The sequence below is a fragment of the Sinohyriopsis cumingii genome, chromosome 12 (genome assembly GCF_028554795.1).
Source record: "Sinohyriopsis cumingii isolate HCF-2022 chromosome 12, ASM2855479v2, whole genome shotgun sequence".
Classification (NCBI taxonomy): Eukaryota; Metazoa; Mollusca; class Bivalvia; order Unionida; family Unionidae; genus Sinohyriopsis; species Sinohyriopsis cumingii.
This window is the reverse complement of record NC_142972.1, coordinates 50,192,648-50,202,266: the sequence shown is the minus strand read 5'-3', so window position 1 is coordinate 50,202,266 and position 9,619 is coordinate 50,192,648.

Here is a 9,619-nt window from a genome sequence, read left to right as displayed (position 1 = left end):
CAGCAAAATCTCAGACGAGTCTGATTATGAACAATATCCACACATTTATTAGGAGATCTTCCATTGGCCTGAGCTTTTGAACACTCTAGAAATCATACTTCTACGGGTAATCAGAATTTGACCGGATTTGTTATGTAACCTGATCTCACCAAACTCTTGGGTGAGTTCGACTATAAGTGAGGTGATCTTGCATCTGATTGTTTGAGCTAGTGAACAGAGTCCATATTTTTTTATCAGAATGCGATCAGGCATATATCATCAAGACTTTGATGAGTTCAGTTATTAGTTACATCGTGGTCTCTCGTCATCGTATACAGCCTGTTTGGATGAAGACTATCAGGCTCTTCTCAAGGCTTATGAAGCATCTGGAGACCCAGGCATAACAGATCACCCGATTGATTCCCTGGACACTGCCAGGCACACTCGCTGGGAGGAAACTATAGGATCACTCAACTTTACACGCTCCAGCCAGAAATGTTGGAACTTGATTCAAAGACTTGACACTGCTCAGCATCCACCAGTTCAAGTTCACCCTGTTGTCGAACCGAATGGTGTAACTAGCCACTTATTACAGATGGCAAAAGTACCCCTGGAAAAGCAGCACCAACGTCAAGTATGAGATGAGTGGATACAATACTGCCGTCAGATGTCAGATGAACTAGATCAAAATACTCCAGAGGTATTTGCAACCACAGAACTTGAAATGGTGCTATACAGCATCAAATCAGGCAAAGTGGCAGGATCTGACAACATCCTGCCTGAGTTCCTGAAGCATTTTGGCCCGAAGGTAAATGAATGGCTCACCACTTTTTACATCTGGGTTGTTAGGGAAAAGTTCATGCCGACTCTGTGACACCAGGCAAAGATTATTGCGATCCCAAAGTCTGTTTTAAGGTACTGGAGCACCTGATTCTCCAAAGAATTGGTCGAGACTTTGAAAATATCATAACTGTTGAGAAGGCAGGCTTCAGGCATGGTCATAGCACTTGCGATCAAGTCATTGCCCTGACTTCATTTGTTGAAAATGGTTCTCAGAGGAACCTTAAAACTGGAGTTGTTTTCCTTGATCTACCAGCGGCATATCACAGGGTCTGGCAAGCAGGGCTGTTGTTGAAAATATCCAGATTATTACCATGCTGGATAGTTGAGACTATCAAACCGTTCCTTTGTGACAGGCATGTCAGAGTGCACATCAGAGAGAGCTGCAGCTCGTGGAGGCGTCAGACTAACAGACTTCCGCAAGGGTCTGTTCTTTTACCAAGTTTATTCAGTGTATATATCAATGACTTACCTGTAAGACATTCATGCAAGTTCATGTATGCAGATGACATTGCTCTCAGGACTCAGAGTCGCTCATTTACTGAGCTTGAGGAACTGAACAAGAAGCTGTTCTTGTTATATATGACCGACTTCTTCAAGAAATGGACTCTACAGCTAGGCACAACAAAGACTCCAGCGTCTTCCACCTTAATAATGCAAATGTTAACCATGAGTTTTGCATCCTCCTCAATGGGCAGCAAATAAAACATGACTCGACACCAACATACCTTGGTGTGACTCTGGACAGATTACTGACATTTTACAGCCACATGAAGAAAACTGCAGCAAAACTTAGCACTCGAAACAATCTACTCCGCAAACTGACTGGCTCAACCTGGGAAGCTAGTGCTCAGACAATTAAGACATCAGCACTGGCCCTCTTTTAATCAACAGCCGAGTATTGTGCTCCTGTCTGAGCTCAGTCATCCCGCACCAGGTTAACTGATATCCAGCTCAACACAACAATGCGCATGATATCTGAAACACTAAGTCCTACTCCTTCACTGTGGCAGCTTGTACTCGGCAACATTCCTTCTCCACATCTGCGTTGCCAGGAAGCAGTCACAAAAGTGTTGGCTAAGGTCTACGCCAGTGAGGGACTTCCATTGTACATGGACATCACCTCACATCCAGCATTCCACTTGACTTCGAGACGCCCAGTCTGGTTAGGTTCGTTGCTGGAGGATATGACAGCTATTTCGGCATGGGGTGTCCAATGGTCTTCCACAGATGTTGTAAACGATTCTCTTGTACCTGAGCCATCTTTCTGCCTTCCTGGCTTCAACCTTTCAATGTCATCTGTGGACCACGCTGAACCGCTTTCGAACAAGACAGGGTCGTTGTGCAGTCAGTCTTGTCCCATCGGACCAGGCCACTGACTCTTCCTGCTGCTGTGGAGCTCTGCAGACCATGTCACACATTGTCCTCTAACAAAGTTCCTCCGTGAACTGCAGGTTCTGCACCTTGCTGATGATGACACCGTTAAATGGCTAATATATATATTAGTGACATCCACATATTTTTATGAGCAGCTCTTACATCAGATTAGCATAGCTTGTAAATAGTATATAGGCCACATTAGCTTAGTTTGTAGATATTCTAGAAGCCATATTAGCATAGTTTGTAAATACTCTAGAAGCCATATTTGCATAGCTTGTAAATATTCTATAGACCACATTAGCATAGCTTGTAAATAACTAGAGGCCATATTAGCATAGTTTGTAAATACTCTAGAAGCCATATTTGTATAGCTTATAAATATTCAATAGGCTACATTATCATAGCTTGTAAATACTCCAGAGGCCATATTAGCATAGTTTGTAAATACTCTAGAAGCCATATTAGAATAGCTTGTGAATATTCAATAGGCCACATTAGCATAGCTTGTAAATACTCCAGAGGCCATATTAGCATAGTTTGTAAATACTCTTGAAGCCATATTAGAATAGCTTGTGAATATTCTATAGGCCACATTAGCATAGCTTGTAAATACTCTAGAGGCCATGTTAGCATAGTTTGTAAATACTCTAGAAGCCATATTTGTATAGCTTGTAAATACTCAAGAGGCAGTATTTGCATTGCTTGTAAATACTCGAGGCCATTTAGCATAGCTTGTAAATACTCTAGAAGCCATACTTGTACAGCCTGTAAATACTCTAGAGGCCACATTAGCATAGCCTTTTAAATACTCTAGAAGCCATATTTCCATAGCTTGTAAATACTCAAGAGGCTGTGTTGTATAAATAACTTGGCTATTTTATGTTAAGAAAGTGATCCTTTACATATGGTCTTCAAAAGCAGATACATTACACCAGCAGTTATAGACAATGTTGCAACTCTATGCTCCATATTTTTCTTTGTCCTCTATACTTTCTACACATATGTAAATTTCAATTCACAAGCTGACATATCTCAGCTTCTCAGGCGAGCAATACTTGACATACTTGGGCCCATGGTTCTTTTTTTTTTTCTTGGGGGGGGGGGGTACAGCTCAAAGAAATGATTGAGAATGTATTAATCTGCATGAACTCTATTACTAGACACTATTAAATAGAGTCTTGTACGTTTACACAAGCAATAATGATTAGACATATTATGTACTTGTATTCAACATTGTTAGTGATAGATTATGCAGTTCTCAGATTTATCAGTCTGATATCCTATGCATTTCTCAGAGTCATCATTGTGTGTGATTGGCTATGCATTTCTCAGTCATCATTGTCAGTGATAGGCTATGTAGTTCTAAGAGTTATCACTGACAGTGATAGGTTTTGCTGCTCAGATTCATCATTGTCAGTGATATACTTTGCAGGTTAGATTCATCATTGTCAGTGATATGCTTTGCAGTGCATATTCATCATTGTCAGTGATATGATTTGGAGTTTAGATTCATCATTGTCAGTGATATGCTTTGAAGTTTAGATTCATCGTTGTCATTGACAGACTATGCACTTCTCTGATTTGTCATTATCATTGATAGGCTTTGCAGCTCAGATTCACCACTGTCAGTTTTATGCTTTGAAGCTGAGTCATTCTTATTAGTGATAGGCTTTGCAGCTCAGATTCACCAGTCAGTTTTATGCTTTGAAGCTCAGATTCATCAGTCAGTGATATACTTTGCAACTCAGATTCATCATTATCAGTGATAGGTGTGCAACTCAGATTCATGATTGTTAGTGATTGGCTTTGCACACAGATTCATCATTGTCAGAGCTTGGCTTGCACACCGATTCATCAGTGTCAGAGATAGGATTTGCACATAGATTCATCAAATTCAGAGATTGGATTTGTACGCAGATTCGTCATAGAGATTGGATTTGTACACAGATTCATCATTGTCAGGACCGCTCCGGTGGCCTAGTGGTTACAGCGTCCGGCTCAGATGCGGCAGGTTGTGGGTTCGATCCCTGGCCGAGTCATATCAAAGACTTATAAAATGGTACTAACAGCTACGTTGTATGGCGCACATCATTAAGAGGTTAGTGTTAGGACTGGTCGGCCTGTAGTAAGGATAATGTGACTGGTGTGACATCATGCTACATACGATGCCCCAGTGTCAGACATCACTATAAACTGCCACACTACAGACATCGTAGCGATATGACTGAAATTTTGTTAAAGCTACGTTAAAAATCCAAAACACACACACATCGTTGTCAGAGATTGGCTTTGCACACAGATTCATCATTGTCAGAGATAGGATTTGAAGTACGGTAATCGTTTTCAGTAATAGGCTCTGCACTTCTCAAATTCATCATTGTTAGTGATGGGACTGGATAAATTTAGCAACCTGTGTTCTTTATTCTTCAGTATTGGGCAGTCCTTGTGAGATAATATTTGTTGGGCTGTATAATTTTTTTATTTGACATAAGTTTTATTTCATTATATTTAAATGGATGTGTTCCCCTGAGAGTTCCACTGGTCTTCTCTATCTTAATCTTTGTCAGATTTCATTGCGGACCTTTCGGAAGATAAAATGTAGTAATTAATGTAATCACACGTTATGAGATACGACATATTTTTCAACTAAATAAAAATATATTTTAAACGTGCTAGTTTTTATACTTATGTTAATGCAGCAGAATATACAAAAAGTTCACCGCTCCGGTGGCCTAGTGGATAGAGCATCCGCCTCGGATGATGGAGGTCGTGGGTTCTATCCCCGGCGGAGTCACATCAAAGACTTAAAGAAATGCTACTAACTCCTGCCTCGCTTGTTGCTCAGCATTAAGAGGTTAATGCTAGGACTGGTCGGCTTGGTGTCAGGATAATGTGACTGGGTGGGACATCATAGCGATATGACTGAAAAATTGTTAAAGCTACGTTAAAAATCTAAATCACACACACACACACACACACACACACACAGTGTTCATTTTATGGCTTGGCAACAAGTAGCTTTGGATGGGTTTGGAATCAGATTGTCAGGTTGCCAATGTTCTTATTACATTTCCATTTATTGTACATCCATGCATGCATTGAGAAATAGGCATTGAAGCTGCGGAACTAGTCGGGTCTACACCGCATCAACACTATATTGTGGACTTCTCATACACTCCTCAATGCATTGTTGGCAGCTTCACATATAAAAGCATATAAATATATCAGAGCCATTTTTTTTTTCTCCCTTCATTCCCAGTTAACACATTAACGCCTAGGGACGAGTTAACGTGGCAGGAGGTAGAAGCCTACTGCCGAGCTCTGTAGCGTCATGGTCGTGCACGATACACAAAAGTGGGTGGTATTATAGAAAGGTAAACAGATGTAGCTCTACAATGATACCAAATAATCTGGAATTTCTAGTTGCACTACAAAATACAGAGTGAAAAACCTCAAATTTTGGAATCGATTTTGTTCTATCCAAAATTGTCCCGTGGTCGGGATCCGATGTTGTTTCCGGATTTTAGACTTTTTTGGTCTCAGATTAAGGCAAACTGGTATGAACTGCAAACAGACAGATGAACCTTTGCAAAAAATAGGATAAGATGGACATTTGGAATAAAGAGTGGTCTCGATACAAAAATGATGGGTCCGTATGTTTTACCCTTCTGCTCATGCGCGAGCCAAATAGCCAACGAAAAATGATGTTTCTAACACAACTAGTCAGTACGTTAATGAAAGATCACCTGAGATTTGGTGTTTTGGGATGCATTTAGAAATAGCTTTCAAAATGTGTTTCTTACTCGAATTTCAGGCGAAAACGACAAACACCTCCAGGGGTTAATGTGTTAACAGATTGGATTGGATGTCTTAGCACCTGCCCCAGCAGCAGGGAGGGTGAACAGACCACTTTTTTGAAGGGTCTAGAATTGAAATAAACCCTTGTAAATAAAAGACGATTAAATAACGTAAATAACGCTAAAATTAAGCCTTCTAATCACCAGTAGAGGCTTCTCTAATTGGGTTAGTTCATTTTATTAGTTTGCTTTTTCATGTACTGAAATATAAACGTGTACTCGTATATTACGAAATTGGACTAACTCGGTGGTTACACCCTCCCTGCTGCTATAATTAAATCATTATTATATCAATAATGGCACCAGCTATGGTGTCTTATACAGCTCGATTAGCTCGAGAGAGAGAGAGATTAGAAGCAATCAAAAAATTCTTCTGTTCGTGATTCTGTTGGATAAAAATTGCAAGAACGTCAAGAAGCACAAGTTGAATTTGCAGAAGACACAGAGCAGGTATTTAAACCTGTTACAAAAGTTACTGAAAGAGTTACAGAGGCTACTGAAGGTCTTCTTCCATCGGTAAAACAAACGGCAGAGCAAACTGAAAAAATAGCAAAAAGAACTAAACCAAAAAAAATGATTTTACGAGATCTTCAGCTGGAATAGCTGCTGCTCAACCTCCTCCTGAAGGCATACTTGAAGGTATTGGCAGAGTTCGTGCTGATATAGGTGAAATAAAAAGTCATCTATCAAAACCAAGACAAGACGATGAAGATGAAGATAGGGTTATACTGGGTGATAAATTTACCATTGGGAGTATTAATTTTATCAAAAGAGATATTAAAGACGTTGATACATTCTCAAAACTTGCCGCGGAAAGTATTAATAAAAAAAGAATTTTTAAAATATGGATACAATCCCAGTTATGTAAGTCGTGAAACCTGGTGCAAATGGATATTTCGTATATACTACTGAGGCAGAAGCTAAAGGTGATAACTTTGCACATCTACATTATTTGTACTTTCTTCTGTATGCATATCTATCTATCTATCTATCTATCTATCTATCTATCTATATATATATATATATATATATATATATATATATATATATATATATATATATATATATACACACACATACATACGTACATACATACACACACACACTTAAATCATTAAGTTTGGTGATAAGCTGCTTGATGAGAAATAATACATGGAACACAAAAGTAGGGCACTGTGATCCATATTTCACACTTCACCGACTTTGATTAATTTTAGGTTTATTTTTAAACTAATTTTGCTACTAGAATCATAATGATTGCATATATTTCTATTAGTACCGCACCATTACAGCAAAAGTCACTGTGGCCTAATTTCAAATTTTACTGGCTTAGTTTTGTGGCTTAAGCTCATGGCTTCATGGTGTTTAGGTCTAATGGTCAGAAACCAGAAGAGCTTATGGGATTGTCTGCTGGCAGACATGCGTCGTCCATCCATCTGTTACCGTAAGTTTGATGTTGCTACTCCTCCAAAACTACTTGGCTGATTGCCATGAAGCTTCATACACACAGTCATCCCATTTATCCACACACATTCATCACTAATTTTAGTGAATGAATCATCATATGAACATGGTTGGTTTTTTGTTACCAAAAGTCTTCTAATGGTCTCTGGTTTGTCCTGAATGAAAATGGTGGCATATCAACCATATGTCTACCGTAATGGTTAATTTGACAATATTTTCGTCACATATTAATGACTGAACTTTGTATATTGTGATTGGTTGTTCTGTCTAGACTAATTAACTGTGTATTGTTTGTTTAAATGGGTAGATAGAATAGTGGACTACATGCATTTTATCTTTGGAATTAATTATAGTAGCTAATCAAGCTAATTACTGATGCATGAACTGTTGCTTGGAATAGTAATCATAATGGCTTTCACCCAAGGTTACTTAAAATACAAAATAAAATATGTCTTTAGGTGTGGACAATGATAATAGCTTCTGAGGTAGCTTCTAAGAACAATTCACACACACACACACAAATATGTCTGGTAGCTTCTCTGGCCATAAGGCCAAGTGAGCATATGATATGGCCTTGCATTCGTCATCTGGTGCGTGTCCATCTATCGACCATTGTATGTTACCACTCTGGGGTCCATATTTTTTATCGGATTTCAACAAAACTTCGAATGTGTGTTTATTTCATCAAAACTTAGGTGAGTTCGGTAAATAGGGATTTAAATTATATATAGAATACATCTATGTAAGACATTATGTTACTGAGTAATATTTACAAGGTCTTTTCTCAAAGATATAAAATTGGGTCATGCAACTAAGGTTTACTTTTAGTAAATGGAGAAGGAAAAATCCACTTTAAAAATTGCATTCTGGTTTATATCAAAATCTTGGATGAATTCGATTGCGTTGTTTATATTATTTCATGGGGGCTTAACGCCATTTTTCAGCACATAAAAGGCTACTTAGTAGCTAAAGTATTTGGTGGAGGAAGAAGCAAGGAAGAGCCACCGACCCACGGGAAGCTACTGGCAGGCTTTCTCACATACGCACATTGGTCAAGCCGAGACTCGAACAAACGGACAGGTGAGACGTGTGTGATCTGTAAAGGCGAGCATCTTAAACCACTTGTTCACCCTGAGTCCTGACTTCGACTGGAAGCTGTGCATATTATCCTTACAACAAATGTTTTATCAGGATATAGTAAAATAGGTAAAGTCGACATGATGTGAAGAATGGGAGATAGTTTCCATTGTTGTGTTATTACAAAACCGTATAGTTATGTTTAGTGTGATAGTTAACTGTTGTAATATACAAGTAGGCGAGCTGTATTTAATGGCCGACATGGGCCTCTTATTTTTAGCATGAAACGATCGAACTCATATTTTCTTAAGCCCAGCAGACATTGTGCCAACTTAGTGCTCCAGATTTCTTTCCACTCCTCAGATCCACTATCTGTATGAATTTTGTTTCCACGAACTTACATTTGTCATTTACCCAGGGGATAGATATCAGGCCCACTAGAGGCTCTTCTTATAACACATTATAGTGCCTCTGTCTTGGTATCATCTTGATCTTTGTTATTCTTTAATGTCCGTTATGACATCTTACGTGGCGGGGTGGGGGGGGGGGGTGAAGGCAAAATATTGTATGTCAAGATCACGTTTAGTGTGTATGTGTGATTTGGATTTTTAATGTAGCTTTAAGTCACATCGCTACCATGCCTGCATTTTGGCGGTTTGTGGTTATGTCTAGCACTGGGGCATCATGCTGCAACATGTAGCATCATATCCTACCCAGTTACCTTATCCTGACACCAGGCCGACCTACGCTAACCTCTTAATGCTGAGCGCCTAGCGAGACAACTGCTTGTACCATTTTTATGTCTTTGGTATGACTCGGCCGGGGTTCGAACCCGCGACCTCCAACATCCGAGGAGGACGTTCTAACCACTAGGTCACCGGAGCGGTTCACTTTTAGTCTGACTTCACGTACAACTAGATCATAATTGTTTGCAATGACTGCTGGCGACTTCTACAAGCGGTTCTTGAGGCAAGCTATGTACTTGTTTATCAATTTTTTGTGTGCTTAAAAATCAAGGTTGC